Source organism: Cricetulus griseus, chromosome X, assembly GCF_003668045.3.
Source record: "Cricetulus griseus strain 17A/GY chromosome X, alternate assembly CriGri-PICRH-1.0, whole genome shotgun sequence".
NCBI classification, from domain to species: Eukaryota; Metazoa; Chordata; class Mammalia; order Rodentia; family Cricetidae; genus Cricetulus; species Cricetulus griseus.
The window spans coordinates 81,140,148-81,166,787 of record NC_048604.1 but is presented as its reverse complement, the minus strand read 5'-3'; the positions used below and the strand labels follow the sequence as shown (position 1 = coordinate 81,166,787).

Sequence of the window (26,640 nt, the reverse complement as noted above, 5' to 3'; positions counted from 1 at the left end):
GCTCTCCACAAACAGATGCCAATGTCTTATAGCTGAAAATAGCACCTACACAACTCATTGTACACAGAGAAACAGAGCTGGTGCCTGGCTAGAAGCTTTACCCATTTACTTGGTGGTGTTCATTGTACCAGGTATTACTCTATACACTACCAAAGGAGAAACATAAACACCAACCCAGTTACAAAACTTTCAACATAACAATGGTGTCCTGCCTGTAAGTTACACTAGTACAATGAAGGCTCAAAGCCTGTATGAGTAACCAACCAATATCTGATTTCATTTAAGACTCACTCCATGAGATGGAACCTATACCTGACACTTGGGTGACTAAGAACCTGAGACTATGTGACCTAGGGGAAAAACAAATACTAGTGTTTTGCACAGGGAACATACCAATAAAATGACTCCTAATGGATATCTGCTAAATTCATAGATCACTGACTTGTTCAGCTATCATAAGAGCAGCTTCCTCCTACAGCAGATGGGAACAAATACAGAGAGCCACAGCCAGACATTATGTAGAGAGAGATCTCAGAATACACAGCACTAAAAACTATGTCTCCATCAAATGCCTCCCCTCAGGGCTCAGGGAATCCCAAGGAAGGGGAAGCATACAGCCAGAGGAGACATAGGATGCCAAGGAAACAAGGCCTTCTAACAAAGCAGGACTCACTCACACAGGAGCTCAACAGACACTGCAGCAGGGCCTGCATGAGTTTTCACCAGATGGGACCCAGGGGTTTAAAGGAGAAGTAGACACATGCCCCCACCTCAACCCAGAAACTAATTCTAACTGATAATCACTAGCAGATGAAAATTTTGTTTTCTACAAGGGTGACTCATTGGAGAAACAAACCACTATTAAGGGTAGGTCCCATGTCTAACAGTACATGGCCAACACAAAATGAACTCAAAGGAATCTTTGAAGATTCTGTGTCCTATATCATGTCAGGATTTTTAAAATATGTTTTCAGTTTTTACTTTTATTTCATTTTATTTATTTACTCTCCCTACAGGTATTGAGTATATATTGGGGCTTCTGATTTTGTCTTTTGGGTGTTGTGCAAACCAGTGGGTCTCTGCATGTATATTTGGGTTTTTTTGTGCCTTTTCTTTGGTTCTTTTCCTTCTATTTGTTTGTGTAACCCCATTCCAAACTGTTTTTGTTCTATCTTAATAAATTTATTTTATTATTATTCCTTAGACATTTGTTTTCTAGTGAGAAACAGAAAGAGGATGTATCTGTATGGGAAGAAAGGTGGGGAGGAACTGTTTGAAGTAGAGGGAGGAGACACCATAATCAATATCTGTGAAAAAATCTGTTTTCAATAAAAGAAAAAATGCTCCCACATCTAAACAGCTTGTAAATCATCCTCACAAGAAAATCTAAATTGAAAAATTGTCACTATTCTCTGATCCATCAGAGAAGTGAGGTCATGGAAAAATGTCTGCTATGACATATGCCTGGACTAATAATTTCAGAGTCAGATTCCTGAGATTCCTGGAGTTCCAAACTCATAGGAATCCTTAAAATGGAATTTTGATGGCTTGTTAGAGGATATCTGTAGGGGAAGCTGTAGCCATGCCTACTTTGGGGCTGGCTACAGGTGTGCCTGACCACGCTTGTGAGGGCGTGGTCAAGGTGACATAGTGTGACTGTGTTTGCGCTTTCGGTTTCTCTTTTCCGCTTGCATACAGGCTGCTGCCATGCCGGCTGGCTAGGTCGCTCTGTAAGTAAGGCTTTTCCCTATTAAATAGCCTTATATTTCTACCTGACTCCGTATTGGTGATTTTCCACTATAGATATCTATAGATAAGCAGAGGAGCCAGAAATTTCTAGTTATTTTCTACAGTTTTCTGCATGTCCCCTCTAGTAGTTCAGCCTTACCCTTTTTTTCACAGTGATGAGCCAAGATACATCTATGGTTCTGCCAAGTCAGGTGGTAAAGAAGAGTAAATATGAACATATATGGTGAAATCCACCCCAGTGTGAATTATCTCCAGGACAAAGATATGTTACTGGGAAGGATGGGAAGAATTTTTCAGAGCCTCAAGCAACCAGAAAAGGCATTTTCTGAGTTCTAGCTCCACCTATACTTATTGTACCATCTAAGAGTGAAAAGAAAAAGTATAAGAAACACACAAATGTGAATGTGAAAAGCCCAGAGACACAGTTCACAAACCAACAAACAACAACAACAACAAACCCAACTAGCATTTAATTTAAGATACAGAGAGTGTTTTCTTCCCCTACAGTTAAACAGCCAATCTGAGTGGATAGCAGCTGAAAAAAACAAATATGTAGACTCATCTGAAGAGTTCTCAGGAAATACTGAAGCAAGAGAAATGAAAAAGGACACTACATGAAACTGAAACCTCTGCAACTACAGCTATAGAAAACCTTCAACACAGCACAACTCCTGGCTTTATTAGCATAAGTCTGCACAGTAAGAGTACAATCTAAAATGCCTGACTTTCAAAAATGATTTAATGGTGCACAAAAGTGAAGAGAAATCAGATAAGAGTCAAAACTCTTTTCAGAACCAGAAACAGAGAGACAGGTGTTGGAACTGTCAGAGAAGGAACTTAGTATGTCTAAGGTTGGGCAGGCAAGATGGCTCAGTAGATAAAAGCTATTGTCCCTAAGCCTGATGATCTGTGTTCCATTTTCCAAACCTGCATGGTAGAAGGAGAGACTCAACTCCTGCAAGTTATCATCTAACCTCTAATAATATGCTACAGCTCAAAACTCACCCCAACCACAATCTAAATATATAAAAGTTTTAAAAAACAACTATGATTAATATAAAAATACTAATGGAAAAAATAGACAACATTTAAGACCACATGATAAAATGGAGGTAGAAACTCTAAGAAAGGACCTTCATGAAATACTGGAAATCAGGAATACTGTAGTAGAAATGAAAAATATTCCTTATGGATTTCTCAGTGGACCTTATATGGCCAAAAAAGTCTCTTGACTGTCAAATAAAAACTTGCAATGGAAAGACAAAAATACTTCGAAGATGAATTAGTGTTCCAGAACTTTTGGCTTAAAATACTTGGCCACAAATAACAGGCATTCACTAATTTTTGAGTGGATGTGTTCCATTGTGTACATGTCCCATGTTTTCTTTATTCATTGATCATTTGGCAGATACTTAGGTTGCTTCCATTTCTGGGTATAGTAAAAAATAGTGATGTAATGAATATGAGAATGAGGACATATTTATATACTAAATTTATTTTCTTTCAATATGTACATAGAAATTGGATTTCTTGACATAGGGTATTTCTAGCTTTAACATTTTGAAGATGTATCATACTTAGTTCTACAATAGGTACACTTATTTATCTTTCCCTAACTGTGTTCAAAGGTTCCATTTAGTCTGCAATCCTTTCCAAAACTTGATTTTTTTTTAGAAGTTTGATAATCCTATTCTTAGTAGTGAAAAGTGACACAACATTGGAGTGTTTATATTTCACTGATAATTAGCAAGGTTGGTCAGCTTTCTTTTTCAGATTCTATTGGGTATACATATCTTTTATTGAGAATTAGTAGCTTAAGCTAATTATTATCTATTGAGACCTTTTAAGCTATTTTCTTTTGCATATACCTTATATATTCTGGAATTCAATTCCTTACAAAATGTATAGCTTGCAAAGCTTATGTACCCTGAACATTTTCTCTGTGTTGAGTTTAGTTTGATATGATTCCAACAGATAATTTTTGTTTGTTTATTTTCAGTTTCTAGCAGGGTCATGCTCTGTGGCTCAGACTGGCTTGGAGCTTACTATGCAGAAGAGTGAAATTAATCAAACAGAATGATAAATGGTTGTTGCCATAAGGATAGAGTAGGATAGAGTAAACCATTGTTTAATGGTTACATAGTTTCATTTCTTCAAAGAGTACAATTCTGTATGTGTGATGGTAGTGATGTTTGAGTGAAATGAGAATGTATTTAATGTTACAGATTAAATCTCAGATATTTGTGCCATCAACAGAACACTGATTAACATGAACACATATAATTTCTTTCATATTTTCTTTTATACCACCTATATCTAAATAATCATTGTGCTTTTTATATTTGATTGTCATTGTGTTTAACTTACTTATATGATTTTATATTGATGGGGGTAGTAAACTATCAGTTGGTATTATCTAGCTAAGCCCAGAAGAAAGTCAAGAGAACTTCATAATTTTTAAAGAAAACATTTGTGATTATACATACATTTTTAAAATTGAGAATATGATTCATATTCTAAACCTAGAATATATATATATATATTGAAGGGGATTTTAAACTGTAAGTTAGTAATGCTTTTTAGACAATGCAGTTTATTATACTTTGGTATATTGAGAATTTTATACATATTGTTATACAGAAGATAATTTTAATCATTTAAACAGTCACAAGAGTTTTTATACACAGAAATATATGACACTGCAAGATTACAGCTTGGAATTTTTCTTTCTATTTAATGTGGTAGAATTACCTAGAGGTTTTAAGCTTTTTAGAAGAAATTGTTATATAATGAATTATTTTGTGTGTAATGATTTTTAAATGACCATTTGAATATTTTAAATACTATAGATAAGCTGAAAAAGTATTTCAAATTTGTTTTCCTTATTCAAATGATGTCATAAAAATGAAAAGATAAAGAATTTTAAGGCTTCATTTATATTTAAAGTAATCACATTTTCTCCCAAATTTATCTAAAATTTCCTCCAAAGCATTCTTTACCTATAAAACACACACATAAAAAAACACATTTTCTAATGTTAGAGGAAATAATTTTCTCTGCTTTCTTTTTGGTAAAACTTTTCAAATAAAAGGCTATTACTATTTCTCTATAAATATATGAATAGAAAAGCATACAAAATATCAATTCTCTTTTCTACAAAGAATCCCAATACAAGTTTTTCAGGTGATAAGTATCCATTTTAAAGAGGCTTCATCTACAATACAATTTGTTGATAATAAGAACTTGGTAATAATATTTATGGAACTCCTTGTAGAATCAAGGCAAACATTAATATACTCAACATTTGTAGTCTTTATTTCTCATTGGACTTCTACTGCTACCTTTTCTGCATAGCAATATTCTTTTCTATTGCTTTTGAAATAATCATCACAGAAGTTCAGTTACACAACTTATCCCAGAGAATTTAATTTTCTTTGAATTGCTTTCAAATAATGAGTGTATGTATTTTGATATGCAGGGATTATTACCAAGAACTTTAGAAGATAAAATACAACTATTGAATGCCTACAAAGTTGATAGAAAGTTAGCACACAGCTTTTAGTCTTTTTAGTGATAAAATATATTTCATTTTAAAGTATTTTATTATTATTATTTAATTATGTGGGAGCAGGGGCTCAGTATGTGGCCCATGTTGTCCTGGATTTTCTTGTGTCAGCCTTGCAAGTAGTTGAGATTATAGGTTTTTGTTGCCAACCTCTTCTTAATTTTCTTTTTAAGACTAATGGCTTGTAATAATTATGGGAATATTTTATGTTAGCATAATGATAGCTATATTCCACAAACTGTCTTAACATGGATTTATTATAGTATTATCTCCATCTTTTCACAGTATTGGAGATTAAACTAAGGGCCTCACATGTTAGGCTATGGCTTTACATCAGAGCCATAGTCTCATCTATTTCCAATTAATTTTTCAAATATTTATGTTATTTAAATTATATGTATATGTTTGTGTCTGTATGTGTGTATGTGCACATGATTGCAGTTGTCCACAGAGGCCAGCAAAGGGTGAGGGAAACCCTGGATGTGAAGTTATAGGCAGTTGTAAACACCTGGTGTGGGTGCTAAGATCTGACCTCAGATCCTCTAGAGGGCAACAAGTACTCTTTAGCTCTAAGCTCTCTTTTTAGCTGCCTGTGATCTGTTTCTTGAAGTCATCCAAAACAGCTAAATTTGACCCCAATCTTGTTCTTATATGCAGTATCTATCTGCTGTACATAAAAAAGGAAGTGAGAGCTTTGAAGATCTGTCTGGTAAATAAGAAGCTTAAAGTAGATTATGAAATCCAATTTTACATAAATCTACTAGTGCCATTTAGAGAAATCTAGTGCCATTTAGAGGAATAAAACTTAAATCGTTACCTGAGAAATAAAACATTTGAAGTGTTTTAATTCTTCTTTACATGTTTTATAAGCAAGAGCAAATTGGAGTCAAAGGGTAGATGTTCCTTTCAGATCTCATTTACCAGATATTTAACACTACAAAACTAAAGGCATCATTTGATTTGACATTTACAAAGCATACCCTTTGTTTAGCTAAGGGGTTAAGAAGGGAAAATTAAGAAAAAAAAACATTAGAATACAGAGAGCCAAATGGGCATGAGTTATGATTATTTTAACTTTCTATTATGTAGACTTTCTATAGCATGTAATTTGAGATTTTTCTATTAAGAAGAATGTCATATACAGTGACTGTTAAGATGGAATTGACTTTGGATTATTCTATTTTCAAATACAAATTTTAAAGATGACTTAAATAGAAGTTTAGAAACAGCTCTCTACCCAGATATTGATCCCAAGGACTGTTAGAGACAATACATTATTTTTTGAATTGACAATAAATAGTTCTTCCTATGTAATAGTGAATGATAATTTAAAGAAAATATTTATTGGGAGCATAGGTGTAGAGGATTTTTCATGCTTTTTACGATCATAGAAAGTTCCATTTTCCCGAGAATAATTTTGAAAACTACTTCTTTAATATGAAGTCATTACTGCTAGTTAAAACGGAGTGCTTCATTTTTATTAGACTTTCTTAAATACATTATAGACTTAAACATCTTACGTCAAGAAAACTGACATTTCCAGAGAAAGCATACCACTAAACCACACTAATGTTACAAAATAACTAATTTGCCAAAATTTAGTAAACAGTGTATTGACAGGAATATTTACACTTTGTTTTAAAGAGGTGACTATGCAACATCAAAACTGGTTATATTTCCTTTGAGTATTATGAATATTTGTGGTCTTTTTCCAGTTTTTGAAAGTAAGATAACCAACAATATTTTCTTGGTTTTCTAGAGTCAGGCAGTGAGAGTACTAGCTGTCACCCAAAATATATCAGATTATATGTGTTTCAAGCCCAAAGCCAACAAACGCTGTTCCTTCATTTTAATGTGACTGAAAGAAATGAACCTAATAACATCAGGTAGAAACTGGGTGACTATTTGAGAACTAAAGTAATCACCTTTGTCAGACCTGTGGCAAGATGGATGATATAAAATCAGCCCAAAGTGTAAGCTATAGAATGGCCTTTAAGCAAGCTTAGATTTCAGAAGCATGGTTTGGCAGGAGTACATGAGAGAAGTTCTTTTTTCATTTAGGCATTTTTATAACTAAAACTAATATAACTGCAGTTATTTTAAAAATGAAAAAGGTTGATAGAGAAAATGATGAATTATATATGGTCAAGGGAATGGACTGTCACAGATTATAGATACTGATAGGAGAAACTTTTAGAATCTTCTGAAGATGTTAGGAAATAGCATAAATATTCATGTGTTTGGATGTCTTACGAAGTTCAAACAGGGGTAAGAGGGTTTCATTTATTTAAACCATATCTACATATGCATATATAAATGAATAATTTTCCACAGAATACACTTTCACTAGTTTAAAGAGACATCAGGCTGTTTCTCTTCTAGAAAATTATTGACAAAAGGTAAACTCAAATAGTTTAGGCTCATTAAAGTGTTGAGATTTATACCCCAAAGGGTATTAGGCTCACATAGGTGTTGAGATTTAATACCCCAAGAGAAGAGTATGAAAGATACCTGTGTCATGACTCCTTTCAAGAGCCACAAGCAAATTGTGATAGACATGATGGACAGATACAGCTAGATAGCCAGATAGCCAGACAGATATAATCACATTGATATGGCTCTGAGAACACATTAACACACACTAGAAAGCCTAAGCTACAACTTATCTGGAACAATTCTATTGTTCTCCCTTTCGCTCACACATGGTTACATTCCTGTTATGTCTTCATACAGATTTTCCTATAGACATGTTCCGTTAGTGTCTATTTATTTTAATTTTGTCTTCTTATAAGGACAGGAGTCAAACTAGAGTGGGTCCACACTAAAATTCTACTAATTATTTCCTGAAAATCTTCATTTTCAAATATGGTGATATTTTGAGGTCTATAATTACCATTATTAATCTTAAAAGGATGCAATTTAGTGTATATGTGTATATATTATACATATGTGTATATCACCTCCACATAGTAGACTACTTGTAAGCCTATGTAAGTGTTTTAAATGCAAGCACAAGTTTAGTATAAACAACTGAAACATAGTGTTTTAATTTTAATGGCACCTTAAAAAATTACTATTAGTCATGCCCACTGTACAGATGGGAAAACAGATGCAAAGCAATAAGCAACTTTCACAACATCAATTTGGTTAATCTAATAAATTTATGGATGAATTCCATATATCTTTTAACTCTCAATACTCTATTTTTAATCTATCATGCTATCCATTTTATATTGATGCAAACAGGTGTGTGATTAGACATAGTGTTTAAAGGTAGTATCACGTGAATTCTAAAGTGATATTTTAAAGATTTATTTTAGAATTAGGTGTATCTGCTATTTGTGTTCAAGTATGTGCCTCTAACATGTAAGCCCCACCTGCCCAAGGACAGATGACATCCTGGAATGTTGGGGGCTGTTGGTCATGTAAGATAACAACCCATGTGTGTTCTCACCTCTCTAAATGAGCTTAGTTGATCCAACTCCACAGAATGTGCTTGATCAAACAGGCAGGAAGTATGCAGGCAAGAATTACATCAGGAAATATGCTTCCCCAAGACTGGACATAGGTAGGATGTACATAGCCTTTTGATTTTACCTAATGTAATTCAGTACCATACTATGGGGATCCTGGGTATTGACTAGACCAGTGTCCATTATCCTGTCTAGCATTTAATAAATATTGCTTCAAATTTGGCTCAAAAATTGTGGTAGTGTTCTTATTCTAGCCAAGTGGGATTAACAATGCCAGGAAATAACAGAGATATTGGGGATATCATTCATATATATATTATATATATATATATATATATATATATATATATATATGAGAAACCTATTTACAAGACTCTGCCAATCAAATATCAAGACAGTTGACCTGAATCATGAAAACAAAATAAATAAGCAAATAAAAATTAAGCTTGCTTACCATTCATCTAAACTCAAATGTGGTTTGGTTAAAATACATTTCTATTGAAAGTAAAAACTTCCCACTTTGAAGCCCTGGTGATAATTATGGGCTGCATGGATTACTAACCAGCGACCTGGCAGGAAGTAAGTAGTGAAATGAAATGATGCAGAGCAAGATTTCAAAGGCTGATGAAAATACACGTGCCAATTTTCAGTCTGAAACTATTTGAACTAATCTCATCTGAGGATGAAGAGTACATAGAATATTTTTTGAGTGAACTCACTCTCCCAATGATCTATTACTTGCCAAAATGTACCACATGTTCTAATTTTTTGTTTATTTAGATTAGAAATAATCTTATTTTACATAACAATTCCAGTTCCCTCTCCCTCCCATCCTCCCATGTCCCCCATCAACCCTCTATCCCATTCCCCTTCCGATCCCCAGGGAGGGTGAGGCCTTCCATGGGGATATCATAAAAGTCTGTCACATCATTTGGGGCAGGGCTTAGGCCCTCCCCCGTGTGTCTAGGGTGAGAGAATATCCCTCTATGGGGAATGAGCTCCCAAAGTCTAGTCCACACTAGAGATAAATACTGATCCACTACCAAAAGGCACATAGACTGCCCAGGCCCTCCTAACTGACACCTACATTCATGAGGTCTGGTTCATGAGCTTCTCCCTTGTTCAGGTCAGCTGTTTCTGTGGGTTTCCCCAACATATTTTTTACCCCTTTGCTCATCACCACTCCCTCTCTGCACCTGGGTTCCAGGACTTCAGCTTAGTGTTTAGTTGTAGGTGTCTGCTTCTGCTTCCATCAGCCACTGGATGAAGGCTCTAGGATGGCATATGAGGTAGTCATCCATCTCATTATCCGGGAAGGGCATTTAAGGTAGCCTCTCCACTATTCTTAGATTCTTAGTTGGGGTCCTCCTTGTAGATCTCTGGACATATGTTCTAAATTTATATTGCTTTAATGTTAGCGTTCCGTGGATTAGCTGAGGTCTATAACTAATTATTTCTATAAGGTCAATTATAGAATATTGGAATATTGAATATTAAACAACCTTGAAACAAGTGGTGAAGCTTTCATAAAGTAACAGTGATAAGTTGGCATGTTAATTCTTTGTTTGAAAAAATTTTAAAGGTTATGCAGTAGACATGACATTTCTCTAAAATATATATGAAATTTAAAATAATTGTATTTCTAAATGATTTTGCATAATGCCAGACTGATTCTCCTGTTACTTTCACTAATTGCCTCTTGCTTGAGATGTTTATTTTATTTTACAAGATCATATTAGTAGCATATAAAGTCAAGAAATATTAAAAACTAAAATATCGTAAAACCAAAACTCAGGCAACAATAATTCCATTGGTCTCTGTAATTCATATATAGAAACAAATATGTTTTTAAGAGAAAAACATTATCCTAAACATGGTTATACATTCTTTTCTTTTGTTCCATTTTGTCTTTTTTATTTCGTTTTACATTCCAACTACAGTTCTCCTTCCTACCCATCCTCACAATCCCCACACCCCCTCCCACCCCTCTCACCTCCCCTCTAGCCCACTCCCAGTCCACTCCTCACAGGTAAGGGCTCCATGAGGAGTCAACATAGTCTGGTACAATAGGTTGGGGCAGGGCCCAGACCCTCTCCCATGCATTAAGCCTGAGTGTGGCATCCCCCCATAGGGAATGGGCTCCAATATTTTAATAAAATTTAGTTAATGCAGTTTTATTTGTATATGAATAAAGAAATAAATTGAAGTAAAACAATGACTATTTTTATCACAATCCATTTAAATGTCTTAGGATTTCAAGAAAATCAACATAAACTATCCCTAAGTGGTTGCTTCACAGACTTTATGATACTGTTTTTTTGTTTTGTTTTGTTTTGTTTTTGTTTGTTTTTCGAGACAGGATTTCTCTGTAGTTTTGAAGCCTGTCCTGGCACTCGCCCTGTAGATCACTGAGATCTGCCTGCCTCTGCCTCCTGAGTGCTGGGATTAAAGGGGTTCGCCACAAATGCATGGGGATATTTTAAAGTAAGTGTTTTCTAGAATGGATAAATTTGACCTGCTCATAAGTCAAAGAAAATTTGCTGAACCATTTTTCAGTGCTAGCTGGGAATCATACAGTCTCTAACATGTACCACAAACTACACCGCTTACTATTTTCTGTTTGTTAGGAATGTGATAAACACCAGGTCTGAAGATTTACATTGGAAATGTGGTCCTTAGTGTCTTGTTGATGCATACATTCTATCTGATTTCTACACTTGATGTCCAAGAGGATTTGATTATGCTCAATTTGAGAATGTTTGTGATGTTGTAGACACTTTATAGAATTAGGACAGAAAATGGTAGGGCATCGATTCAAAACATAGTTTGTTCAGGGGGATGAGAAAACACCAATCCATTGTAAGCTACGAAAGGGAGGAATGAGCACAGCTCTTCACACTAAGGAGAGGAGGAGATCAAGAATTGGGTCATCTGATTAGACATATAGTAGGTTTAAAGTTCTGAAGCAGTAGATTGACTGGAAGATCGTGGCACAGTATAAGTCAATCTGACAATGACAGAAAAGAACTGCAGTTGGAATACCCAGCACAGTTCTGCTTGCTATACTTCAAGATCTGAAGCCAGAAAAAGAACCAAAGTAGCACAGTTCCAATGACCAAAGGCTAGGTGAAAGGTGCTGCTGAGTGTTTGACACTTGTTTGAAATGATAAAAGAATTATCAAAAAGTACATTTGAAGTACCTTCAAAATTGAGAGTAAGCATTTTAGGACAAATAAAAGGAAACACAACTTTGTACTCGTGGATACTAAACTCCAAATCAGGTTTGTATTGACTTGTAGGGAACAGATTCATGATAATCTACTGGAAACTAAGATGTCTAAAATATGGAGGACAGCCAGAGCCTCTATTTGTGCTTCTCTTTGTCTGTATTAAACTGATTATATGAGAAAAGATATGCTCCAATATCAAGTTTTTCTGAGTTGTCACTTGAGCCATTGCTAGCCAGTCTTTGTTTATTTCAGTGCCAGCATTTTTCGCTTTACTGAATTTTTGGCATCTGAGTTTACTTGTGTACCATATGCAATTGCAATCCTTAATCAGTCTTTCTGAGAATAACTCCAAAAATACTTGCCATCCATCTTGAAGGGCCCATCTCTTCTCACATCTTCCCTAGTCAGTATGTTCAATGGGTATTTATCAAACCCTCATGATGGGAAAAAGATTATACTGGATAATTGGTGATAAAATAAATAAGTCCTTCATTTAGTAAATGTTTACAGAGCACAGTCTAGTGATTCATCTCAATATGGGCTCATCATTTTGTTACACGTTCATTGTAATGTTTTCTGTCATTCTAATGTAATTAGAAAACCCAATAAATGATAAAAAGGCAAGTAACCTTGTGGTTTTCTGTCATTTAAAAGCATCTAGTATTGTAGTGGAGAGGTGCCTCAGCTGTTGAGTGCTTGCTTCTCTCTCCTAGGAAAGGAGTTATCTTCTCAGCACCCACCTCAGTAGGCTCACAACAGCCTGTATCTCCAGTACAAGGAATCTAATGCCTTCATATGGTGTCAGCAGGCACCCTCTCTCACAAATACACATAATTAAGAGCAATAAGATAAATACTTGAAAATATCTAGTATCTGTTGCATTCTTTTACTACAAATAAGGAAAATATTTAATCTGTAATAAGCTGATGTATTGTGCAGTTAATATTATATATATATATATTATATATATATATATATATATATTATGCTACAGTAATATTCAACTGCTAACTCCGCCTCTGTCAAACAAACACTAGAAAAAATACAGCAAATAAGCATTTAACTTTGCATTAAAGCAGAGGCTGGGTGTTACAATTAGATTATTTTGACGCAGATAGCAGTCATCCCCAGTGGACCTACTGTGTTCTCTAACTGAAAGAAATATTCACCATCTACTTTTAGTGATTTACACATTTTGTTTTACAGGTTGAATATTCAATGTATAGAGAAGAAATACATTTTACACTGTCAAGAAGACAAAAATCAGTAAGAGTTTGAATTATAAACCAGATGGCTTATTTTCCACTGTGAAAAATGCAAAACATAAGCTTCTGTCTCATTATTATATTAGTGTTTGTAGTACTTGAAGTATGTCCTATAAGTATGAATCTCACAGTCCTTACTTTTATTTCCATACTTATTTGTATTCCAAGCTTTTCACTAAGTTTTTCCAACAGTTATGATCTTTTTAACTTTTTTTTGTAATGTGATTTCTTTTTAATCTTAGTATTTCAGATTTTATCATCACATGCTCTTATGTTTTGATTTACTGTCTAATTGTGATGGACACTATCCTTTATTAATGCTTCAATAAAAACTGCAATAAAACACCGTGTTTAGCATGTCTGATAATGCACAGTATATAATTATGCAAATTATTTTTGAAAAATGAATTTGGAGTTTTCACTTTTTTCTTACTGTTCTCCTCTACTTAGCAAAACAACTCTATAAATAAGTTATATGCTTGTGAGGAAATCCATGTGTATTTAAAAATGTCAATTTTATAAATGTGCCTGCAATTGATTATAAAGTGAATGTATGCATAGAACGTGCATGTTCTCTTGATCTCACTCATCAACTCATATCCTCCAAAATTACATATAAACATTTTATATGAAAATTTTGTACATACAAAATATATACATTTATATATATAAAATTTTATACATACACACATATGAACAGGCCAGTCATTTTTAAACTGGACAACTACTTTGTTCATTAATCTAAAAGATTTCAGTGTCTGTCTCAAAATTTCTCATTTAAAAAGATGTTAGAAAACCTCAATTCCTTGAGAAACAATTTCTGGTATCATATCCTAAACACAGCCATTTACCATGAAATATTAATTTGCTTTCCCAATGATAAAATGGGACTTTTTAATATCCTGACAACTAATAATTTGTTCACTATCATTTTATTAAATATTGCTGCACACATATGTCAGACGTTCACATATTTGACAAACATTAATTTATCTTTTGTCTCAATATTATACAAAGACAAAACTTTTCATTATAGTATATTGCTTATTTTCTCCTGAAAATATAAATGGATCTAAATGAAATAGACATGTCCTGAATAATTTTCCCTTTTGAATTTCATTTCTAGAATGAAAAGAAATAATTCTATCTAATATTCTCATAAAATGAGGATGTTTACAATTTGTTGATGTTTTCCCTAAAATGACATACATCCTACTTCACTTAAAATTTCATTGGTAGTATACCATAAGCATTATGTTCCTTTTCATTTATATTTTAATGTTTGCTCCCATTAATTGCTAAAAAGCAGTATCTAAATCTTTTGAATTATCACTGTGAATTCAATAGCACAGCACATAATCCAATATGCTTCACTGTCTAAGTTAAATGGTATTAGTTTTCTCTTGTATAGTTATCAGAACCAAAGCAGCTCTGGGAAGATACTGATTTAGTGATTCAATACCCTCAAGAATATACTACACAGAAAATATTTACAACATGACTATATAGAAGCTGGGAAAATAGCTCAGTAAATAAATCAGTTGGTATGCAAGTATGAAAACCTCACTTCTTTTTTTTTTTCTTTGAGTTAGAAACAAGATTGTTTTAATATCAATCCCAGTTCCCACTCCCTCCCCTCTTCCCCTCCCACTCCCCACCCCCAACTAAAACCCTACCTATCACATATCCTTTCTGCTCCCCAGGGGAGGGTGAGGCCTTCCATAGGGGGGGATCATCAGAGTCTCTCATATCCTTTGCAATAGGGCCTAGGCCCAACTCCGTGTGTCTTGGCTCAGGGAGTATCCCTGTATGTGGATTGGGCTCCCAAAGCCCACACCTATGCTAGGGTTAAATACTGAACTACTACAAGAGGTCCCATTGATTTCTGAGGTCTTCTCACTGAAACCCACATTCCTGGGGTCTGGATCACTCCCATGCTGGTATCCCAGCTATCAATCTGGGGACCAAGAGCTCTCCCTTGTTCAGGTCAGCTGTTTCTGTGGGTTTCACCAGCCTGGTCTGGACCCCTTTGCCCATCACTCATTCTTCTCTGCAACTGGATTCCAGTTCAGTTCAGTGATTAGTTGTGGGTGTCTGCTTCTATTTCCACCAACTGCTGGATGAAGGCTCTAGGATGGCATATAAGACAGTCATCAATCTCATTATTAGGGGAGGGTATTTAAGGTAGCTCCTCCTCTGTTGCTTAGATTGTTAGTTGGTGTCATCTTTGTAGATCTCCATACCTTTCCCCAGTACCTGATTTCTCTGAAAACCTAAAATGTGTCCCTCTATTATGGTATCTCCTTTCTTGTGAAAACCGCATTTCTAATATCCAGCAACCACGTAAAAATAACTGGGTATAGCCATGCTAGTATGTCTGAATCCTAGAACTAAAGACACAGAGACACGAGGATCCCTAGAGCTTGCTGGCCAACTGGGCTATCAGAATTAGTGAGCTTCAGCTTCAGGAAGATACCTTTTCTTGAAATAAGGTGGAGTGTAACTGAGGAAGACATCCAAAAATGCCATATGGTATCCATGCATGGACACATGTGCACACATGCACATAGACACATTCACACACACAAACATGCAGAAGTAGGTAAAGAGAGGGTGGAGTATGAGAGCAAGCTATATATATCAAACTTTTAAAAAACTTATTTTCACTTAGCGTGAATTGCCTTCATATATGTCTATGAAATACATGAGTGCAGTGCCTGCAGAAACCAGAAAAAGATGTCAGAATCTTAGCACCCACATGGCAGATCACAACTGTATATAACTCCATTTCCAAAGATTTGATGCCTTCTTCTGACCTCTGTAGTCACCAAACATGTACATGATGCCCTGAGATATGTATAGGCAAACAGTTATGGGCATATACTACACAAAAATAAAATACATAACTTGACAAAAGAAACTAAAAGTAGTGGAATAATTTGCTGGTTGAAGGAGGTTTGAAAACCAGCTATTATTCAGGCTGTGGTGTAATTACTCTGCATTGTTCTTTGTCAGACATTCAGTGATAGAGAGTGAGCAGAAATCTGAAAAATGTGCATTTGAGTGAGGGAAGGCACATAAAATCATTTTAAATGTTGCAGACAAGGTGGTGTACAGAAAATAATGTTAATTTTTAAATATACCAGTGCAACTAAGGATAATCCTCTAATTTCATAGAATGTCATATTGGAACAATAGAAAACATGCCTTAAAGACAAGATCCCATCCATGAAATTCCTCAGCAATCAAAAACAGTGAAAATTCATTTGAAAGGAAACACTGAATTTGAGAAAACAACTGAAGGGGCTCTTTATTTAAAACCAAAATATCTTACAGATTCAGCCACCGAGGCCACTCCAGCAGTAGTTAAATGGGGCAAGATACACCTCAAGCTGTCAACAGAAGTTTGTATTATCTGTGTGCTACTGTTTTTCCAGGTACACAAGTTGAAAGGTGATGGAGTCAGAGAGGCCTGTCCCAAGATACCAGAAAGCTTCTGAAGCCAAACAATGTGGAGCAGAACCAGATTCTCTGCATGAAATTTCTCAGTGGGTTTTGCTTGAAGGTATGAAGCTGAAACCTACATTGCAATGGAGACTCCAGGATAATACAAATACCAAATCCACAGTGAATTTGCCAAGGAAAACTACAGAACAGAATGGAGCTGGACAAAGAGGGATGTCATAGGTAATGCAGATGACAGAGCTACAGGAGTACAACACATCAAGGCTGTTGGAGCCCACCATCACTCATGGTGGAATCCAAATAGAAGTTTTGTGTTGTTCTTGAAGAATTTCAGATTTTCTAAGGCCCAGTCTTTCTTGGCTATGCTTCTATTCTTTTTTCTCTAATGAGAATGCTATTCTGTTCCATTAAATATTAGAAGGATGTGTATTGATAAGTCTTTACTCCATCCTCCTGGGCCCTGGCGCCACGTGGGCACCCAGAATAACACACAGTCTTATATTAGTTTACAATGTTGCTGGCCAATTGACTAGGATTTCTTATATGCTAGCTCAGTCTTAATTATAATAAATCAATATATTTTATAAGAGTTATCTTATCGAGGAGGCCTTCCGCTGGTGTCCTCTTCCCAGGATCACATTTCAGCTCAGTAGAGAAGAGAGAGGAGGAGGAGGAAGAGCAAAAGAGTGATTTCCTGCTTATATTCTGAGTCTGCCTGCTGTGTCACTTCCTTCCTGGATCTCTACTACATTTCCCAGAATCCTCCTTGACACCTAGTCCCACCTTTCTTGCTTTCCTATTGGCCAACAGTACTTTATATATCAACCAATAAGACAATCATATACACAGAAGGACCTCCCCCATCAAGGATGTAGTATGGTTTTGGATATAATACAAGCATATTGTAAAAAAATTTGCCTGGGGTCTCAAGTGAGACTGTGTAGTGCTAGGAGTGTTAAAACATTTGATACTCTTAGAGATCGACTAAATGTATTTTGCATTATGAGATGGATTTTGAGTGCCAAATATGGCATGTTACAATTTATAAGTGATCTTCTCAGATTTTAGAAGATAGTTCATTTGTTAATGTGCTTGCCACACAAGCACACTTTGGCCCACAGAAACCACTTCAAAATCCAGGCATGGTGGCACATTTGTAATCCTTGAGCTGGGAAACAGAAACAGATTACCATAGCCTTCTGGCCAGCCAGTTTAACTTAATCAGGGAGCCCACAATCCCAGTTAGAGTTTCTGTTTCAGAAAGGCAAAGTAGAAAACTTCTGAGGAACTGCATTCAAAGCTGACCTCAGACCTCTGATATCCACATGCATTGGCAGACATGTACATAGTCACATGCATGTGCATGAACTAGAAAACACGCAAAAGTTGTTTGTCTGTATGTCATGTTGATAGGGACAGATTTGCTTAGTCTAATCATCATTGTCTACTTCACTGGATTTAGAATCACTGTGAAGACATAATTTATATTGGAATTAGGATATCTCTAGAAAGGTTTAATTGAGGAAGTAAGACCCACTGTGAATGGGGGTGGCACCACAGGAGCTGAAGTCCTAGGTTAGTAAAAGTAAAAGAAAGAAAGAAGAAAGGTAAAAAGAGTAATAAAAAAGATTAAAAAATAAAAGAAAGTTACTTAAAAAGCAACACTATTGCTTGTCAGTTTGCAACCATGGCCCAAAGTGAAACTCTCCCTGTTATTACTCAGTGTTGACTGCTTCTGGCTTGATACTGATAGCTATGTAAACATACAAAGACTCAGTTATAGTTATGACAGTCATAGAAAATCCACAGACTGAAAACCAGAATTTGCTCCTAAATGGCCTTTTTGAAATAACCTTAAGATACTCTCATTGAACATTACACTGCTGCTTTATAGAGATGGAATCATATTTCTCAGGAATTTACATAAAATGGTAGCATCAATATATAATTTGACGTTTAAAGATATTATAACAGCCAAGAGTAAATGAAACAATTTGCTCATATATTCTCATGTCTTTTTTTTGGCTCCCTGTACAAAAATGACAGTAATGACCTAGCCCCAAAGAAGTGGTTTTAATAGCAATAAAAGCTTTTGTGGAAATTTATCAGGATCAGATAAAAGAGCACTTTCAAACTAAATCAATAAGGAAACATCATTTAAAACAGCAAAGCTTACATATATTTGTGTATAATATTGTTGCATATTACAATTGCATATGATGTAGAAATTAAAGATGAAAGATCATATATATATATATATATATATATATACATATATATATATATATATGTATATGCCTCAAGAAATTTAATGAATAGGTGTATATTGCAGATACACACAAATATAACTCAATGAAAAATAAAGAATACTAAAATATGTAGTAGATATTTGTGACACAGTTCAGTAAACTTATATAAATGTAACCTAGGAGATATTTTCATGATATTCTGAAAGAAAATATTCTAAGTATGTAAAATTGAAGTTAAATTAGAAAATGTATACTCAAACCATTGCCCTGCATTTTATATTTGGAAACATTCAGAAAGCTACACCATTTTAATGCTGACGTACTTATCACATGGGAGACTATGTTATATTATTGCTAAGGTAAGTGTTTTATATTCATAAGAGAGAGTCTTTTTTCTGAGACAGGGTTTCTCTGTGTAGCTTTGGAGCTTATTCTGGAACTTTCTCTGTAGACCAGGCTGGCAATGAACTCAAAGAGATCTGCCTGTTTCTGCCTCCCGGGTGCTAGGATTAAAGGCATGGCGCCACCATTACCCAGATTCAGAGTCTTTTATACACAAAATGATTTCCTTTTTTAGCCATGAGAGAGAGGAAAGACAGAATATCTTGGTGAAACAGCACATGAAAAAATACAAAAGAACTGGAGAGAGGTTAGGAATCATCTTCTTCCCATGGATACATTTGAAGTGAATTTACCAAAGAAACATGGATGGTTTTTCTTTGTAAACTCCACAGTTAGGAGATCTAAAGCAGCTAGTAAATTAAACTGTCATAGAAAATAAGCTAGAGAGTTAGAAAAGCATGATACCTGACTAATGACACAGAAAAATGTAATCAGAACAAAACAAAAGATAAAATATCGGTCAGATCATTTAAAACTCAGATTCAACTGTGATTTTCTCTGTTGTAGCTTAATTCTATTGAGTTATATTTTCTACCTAGCAAGTAAAAGAAAGTGGTATACACCTTTAAATAGTGAAAACTATATTCAATGCACTTACTGAAGATGAAGTTGGAGATAGGACAATATTTCCACTCAAAACCAATTTAGTCTTATTAATCTGTTTGTTACTTGTGAAATAATAGCATTTTTAAATTCAGTCTAAAACGACACCATATTTTGAAAATAATTACATTTAAGTAGTATGGGCAGAAGGATATTCATGATTTTTCAGATAAAAAGTGGACCATGTTTTTGGTACTGAACTAGTAGACATTCCCATTTACTCCAAGAACAACAGTTCCCTACTAAAGCATATGCTGAATTACTCCACATCTGACACATTAAAACACTGAGTTAAATAGTATTTTTAGATGACTGTAGCAATTAGCTTTTTACTGTTATAAAAAACGTGTATTTTAGTGGATATAAGGACTAAATTATGATAGTATATGTATAGGCTAAACTTTTTTAAGGGAAATGTGGAATAAGAATATGATACCTGAAGTGGTAATAATGAATATTTATAATTGATTTAGAAGACTCTTATAGCAGTATAAGTGTGAGAAATGGCTGTTTACAAGATTTACTACAGATTAGGTATTTTTAATGATTAGCTAAATATAATTTTCAGTATTGAAAAAAATCAATTCTTTCTTCTTCAGTAAACTAGACACGCTCAAATATTGCCATTGCTGGGACCTGTAGGATAACTTAAGTTTCAACATTCATGTTCCTTCCTCCTCTCTCTCTCTCTCTTTCTCTTTCTTTCTCTCTCTCTCTCTCTCTCTCTCTCTCTCTCTCTCTCTCTCTCTGTGTGTGTGTGCATAAATGTAGATGTCCTTTGAGTTTTAATACTCTAATGATAAGTTAAAATGGAGGTTATATGAGTATCTTGCTTACTGACAGAAATGCAATTCAATAAATGTACACTTTAAGGAAAACAGACCATAAGATATACAACCAGCTGTGAATCCTTTTGAGTATGCTTACTTTCTTTGAGACAATTAGAGTGATCAGAGAATTGTGTCATGGAAAATAGAGTCTTCATGTTTTGGAATGACTAACTTCATTGGACAATAATGATTCACATTTAATATTTCTATGTTTAACAAGGCTCAATGGCTCTCCAGATACAGATGAATAACAGCTATGCTGTGATAGAGCATTAGTTTGTCATGGTAATGGTTTTGAACTGTTATGGCATGAAATACAAGTTCAAACGAATGGTCAAATTTATCTAGAATACATGGAGACTGATAAATGCCATAAGAGCCTCTTAACTGCTATGTAGTTCTGATGTACAGGCATAACAGCTGTAGATGTTGTTAATATTGTAAATTAATAAGTCAACTTGGTGCCTTATTTCTTTTAGAAGAGAGAAAACACTGGAAACTGCAGTAAAAGTTAACTCGTATTAATTGAAAGTGGTAAAAAAAGAAAGCAGGGTAGAACATTTTAAGACAGTGTATTGAGATAAAAATACTTATCTCTTGAACAGTATTATGCCATGAAGAATATAGAGTAGATTTTAAGTACTAGAATAACACCAAACTGACACAATGTTTGATCGAAATTAGTAAAATCTTTTGAGGTTCCTGGAAGTCCTGGTGATAACACTGATTGAAGATATCTCAAAAAATTGGGCAGTGGTACAATACAATGCATAACAGTGCATCAGAACTGAGTGATGCAGATGCTGCTGTTTTTTGATACCACAAATGATCTTGGAAGTGGGTGGGTGTGAGTGTGACAACAGTTCAAGGGATTCATTTTTTCACAGCATCGTGTTTTTTATATATTTTATGTACTTTGATTTTCAGATAACAATGAGATGAAGCAGAATAAGATATCAAAACAGAAAAATTTGTAGTGCTGCGAATACATCAAAATAATAACTAAAATCTAATAAAGGTACAGAATCATACTGGTGTTAAAGCAGTGGTAGGGTGAGAGGTAGGTCCAGAACAATAGAATGACAACAGGAATAAGACCTAAGATATGACAATGATAAAAATTTCTGCTATAAAACGTTTCTAGTTCAAGACAAAAATTATCTTAGAATGTAAGGAACATGACTTTCCTGAAACCCGATACTGTTAATGGAAATGAAAACTATGTTTAGATTTATCATTTGATGTTCAGGAGCACTTGTTAAAATGCGATTCCGGACAAATCATGGGAAAGTTTTAATGTGTTTCCAGTGAAATTTTTTATAAACATTTTAAAACTGGATTTGGTAGTCTTAAATATTATAACATAAATGTGTTTTGCATGTATGTTATACAATAAATTATTGTTTACTTCAAAAAAATTTCTGCTATAACATCTAGTTACTAGAGCTAGTGGTATATAGAAATTGATTTTTAAGTTTATTTTAAAAGCTAGTTCACTGTGTTTGTTTCTGTTGGTATTACAATACAATTGAAGAAACAAGATTATTTTTAAATAAAACTTTCCATATTTTAGCATATTAAATGTACTATTTTGGTTATTTTTGGGTCTCTTTTTAATTGCAATATTTTGCAGTTTACTTTTAATGTACATATTTATTAATCTATGGATTGAACTGTAACCCATTAAGGTAACACAAAGTAATGTCCAAAAGGTAGTCGTTAAGTGTTTTAGCATATTCAGGCATCATCTTTTTTCCATCTATATGAGTAAACACCTGCTTGCCAAAATTTAAAATTATGTAAGTAGAAGGTCAAACATGTCCTTCATATATAGAACTAAAAGTGATAAGTTTTAATGAAAATAGTGTTATATGTATAAATTTATGCAATTTAAGTGTCAAAATAATACACACTGAAGTTGAGTGTACATTGAAAAAATTCTAATGAACACTTCCTTTGAAAAGTAAGGAAAGATATAACATTTATAGAGGAGATGAGGGGACTGACCTTCATAGTCATAAGAATATATTTATCTAAAATAACAATTGCAGAACTATAGATATGACATCACTATTATTAAGGAAACTTAAAAGTGATTCTTGGCTCTAGAAAATATTTTTGATACTCTGCCAGGAAATATTCAGAAACCTAAAAGAATTATCCTGGGTAGACTTATCAAACACATTTTGCATTACCATTTCTCTTAGCTCATCCAGAAGCACAAAATCTAGTGCAAAAATTTTACTTGGGAGTTGATTGCAAACAGAAGTGAAGGACAAAGAAAGCGAGGTGAGGAACCAAAGAAAAACACTAATAATTCTAACATTTGTGGTATTTCTGTGGACACCTGGAGTTCAATTTTGCTCCTGGGGATTTCTGAGACATAACTTAGAACATGCCTTGTAACTCTCCCTTTGAAGTACAGTGAGGCCATAATATCCATCCTTTTTGTCCCTATCCTTCCAAATCTTCAGAAAGCACAGACTTTGTTAGCCCAGATCACTGACCTTGTGCTTTTCATAATTCTAATAAGCCATGGCCAAAGGGTGTGAATGAATAAAACCAGTCACTCCAAGATAAGCATGCCTTTCTATATCAAATAGAAAGCTGCCAAATATTGACACAAAGGAGACTGTCTACAGTAGCCAAGTAAAGCAGCTAAAATGATGAACTGCCAACTCAATTTTTTTCTGCCTAAAAACATTTTTGACTTGCTCTGATTAAGAGCATGACATGTTACAGTGATCTGCGGTAATTCTTTAACTGTAGACATCATGTAACTGTGTGGACTTTGGAACAAAGCTGGTGATGTTTGGAGTTTCTAGTCTACTGCTGACAAGCTACATCAGTTAGTTACATCCTTCAACCATGTTTTACCAGTCTGAAATGAGGGGTAAGATGGACAGTAGAGGATTATTATGAGAATGTGACAGAAAATTTCAACCTTCTGCATTGTCTTCTCCCCTGAACTCCAGGCTTTCACATCTGGCCTATTACTTAGTCCACATCTCTGTTTTAGAGACCTATATAGTAGCAATAAGTCAAAAACTGGTTGGTTTTAGTTCCCTATAAATATTAGTGAAAATCCCTCACCAGCTTGTCCAATTGTCACTTCACAAATAAACCAACCATAATCACCACATTGAAAACTTCAGTCACTTCCCCTCCCATTCTTTGTTCTTGATCCCTATCCCATTGACTATACTTTGGTACTCAAACAATGCTCCCAAACCAGTAGAACAGGTATTCTTGAGGAATTTGGCCTAAGTATAGAGTCTCAGTGCAGCCAGACCTGCTGAATCATTCATTCTTCCTTGAACTAAGATTCCTAGGTGATTCACATGCATACTGAAATTGGAGAAGCAGGCCATATGCTATTTTCTACAGCATTTCTCAATTTTCAGATACCTCGAAGGCAGTAATCTGTCATATTTATTGCTTCAGCTCTTCTAAAATGAAGATTTTGATCTTTTTGTCTGGTTGATTCACTGCTTTATCTCAATTCTTAGAAAAGAGCTTGACACACAGAATGTATCAAAATGTTTGCTGAATAAATGAATAAAATAATGGATTATAGGTAGCGTCACATGGCACGGCCACTGCGTAATGTAAACGGAGTACCTAGCCAAGGGCAATTCATCTTACTCATCTTCCTGGGCAAATGAAAGTTACTAGTTAAGTCTTCAAAGCATTTTACCAACCATGAATTATACTTTGTAGTGAAATCAACCAAGAAGCATTCACAAAATTTTTATTTGTTCACTTTGAAAATACAGAAAAACAACTTCTCAGTCAGCTCCTCCTCACCAACTGTCCAATTATTACCAGATTTACTTTTTCAAAACAGACACACACATTAGCATTCATGGAAGGAGCTTGTGCTACACACAATTATTTGTTAAACCAGTTGCCCTGGATATGTTATTTATGTCACAGGACATTTGGGGTGGAGTCAATATTCCAAAGAACATAAACAATATGTCTTATAAAATAAAATTCCTATATATTTTATGCCACCAAATAAAAACACAGTGACTACCAAAGACAAATAGCAAAGATCTCAGCTAGTTACCATTCTGTGTAATAAAGGTATTTTGGTAAGGTGGCCACACAATAATGTAGGGAGCCATAATGAAAAAATGAAGCCAAAACACATAAACAGAAACTTTGTTACATGAGAGTGTATGCATGATATGCGCATAACACTTTATTATATACCTCTTAATAAGTTGTAGATAAATGACATAATTTGAGATAGATAGCATTATATTGGTATTTTAATGATAGAAAAACTACACACACACAATACATACACACACACACACACACACACACACACACAGACATATCCCAACAAAATTCAAGTGTATTTACAAAATGCAAACCAGGAAAATAAAAAGATAAGGGTTTGATTAGATTTAAATTAAGAACTGTCTGTGATCGCAGGTACTTCATAGCAAAATTATAAGCCATGAACTTTTTTTATAGGACAGCTTTGTAACACTATTTGTAGAGATAATTCTGAGAGTTATCTTAAAGAAAGAACTTTTTCTTGGTCTTCAATATAACATATAAATGACATTATTTGAGGACCTTATTTCTCTAAGCCACTATTCTAGTTAAAAATATACTGATTTTGTTAGTCATTTCTCATATTTATTTACTTACTTATTTAACTTACATGTGTAAGTATGTGTATATGTGCCTGTGAGTGCATGGTGTGTGTGTGTGTGTGTGTGTGTGTGTGTGTGTGTGTAGGTTTATGCATCCTATGGAGCACCTGTGCAGGTCAGAGAAGTTCTTTCAGAAGTTGGTTTTCTTCTACCACATGTTCCCTTGAGATGAAACTCCGGTCAACATCCAGCTTGGTAGCAAACTTCAGCATGCACTGAGCCATCTCATTGCTCCCTCAATTTTCATATTGTTATAAAAAATATCTGATCTTTTTACTTCTTCAATATTTTTCTTAACTATACTTTATTCTTATTTTATTCACTTAAAGTATTTATTAAATGAATAATATGAAGAAAATACAACACAGATTCATAAACTATGTCCAAAATACATTTTTGGTACCAGAGGAATTAATCACATGCAACACCTCTAGAGTCTTTGGTAATTCATGTCCCACTGGATAAACTCTCAACTCCTTGTATATATATTTTGCAGACAATAGTTTTTAAAGTATTTTAGGGGATTATGGAGGTGGGCTGGATCTGAGAGGAGTTGGGGAAGAACAGGCGAGTAAATATAATCAGGATATGTTGTATGAAATTTTCAGAGATTTGACTAAATACCATATCATTAAAAGAAAAAAATTAAATTGTAATTGAGGAATTTTATTCTCCAATTCTTCAATATAGCAGTTTCAAAACCTAAAAGAAAAAATTCTGATGCATCACACCCATTTTGTACACATATTTTCATAGAAAACTCAATCATTAGATTGTACCTATTATAATTGCAGTGCTTGGGAGGTCAAAGGCAGAATGTCCAGAATTCAAGGCCTGCTTAGGTTATTTGGTGAGTTTAAGGTCTGGGATATATGAAACTCTGGCCACCATGATACCATGGCCCTGTGTGGGTGTGCAGACCGCTCAGATTGGCATGGCCCCATTGGCAGAATAGCCTTCAGACAACAGCATGGCCCCAGGTTGCAGTCTTGACCATGGGCATCTGTGTAGCCTTTGGTGGAGAACATTGTTTTTGACTTAACAAACTTGGTCAAGTTTAGGCATATCTCTTAAGATTTTAATTCTCTTGGAATAAAACTTAGTCCAAAATATTTTTATATTAAGTTTAAGAATAG

General features: G+C 34.5%; 1 protein-coding gene across 1 annotated transcript in view; it reads right to left on the bottom strand.

Annotated features, from left to right (window-relative positions):
- Il1rapl1 (interleukin 1 receptor accessory protein like 1) overlaps nucleotides 1-26,640 on the bottom strand; it is a 634,565-nt gene that overhangs the window by 410,606 nt on the left and 197,319 nt on the right. The window lies entirely within an intron of this gene.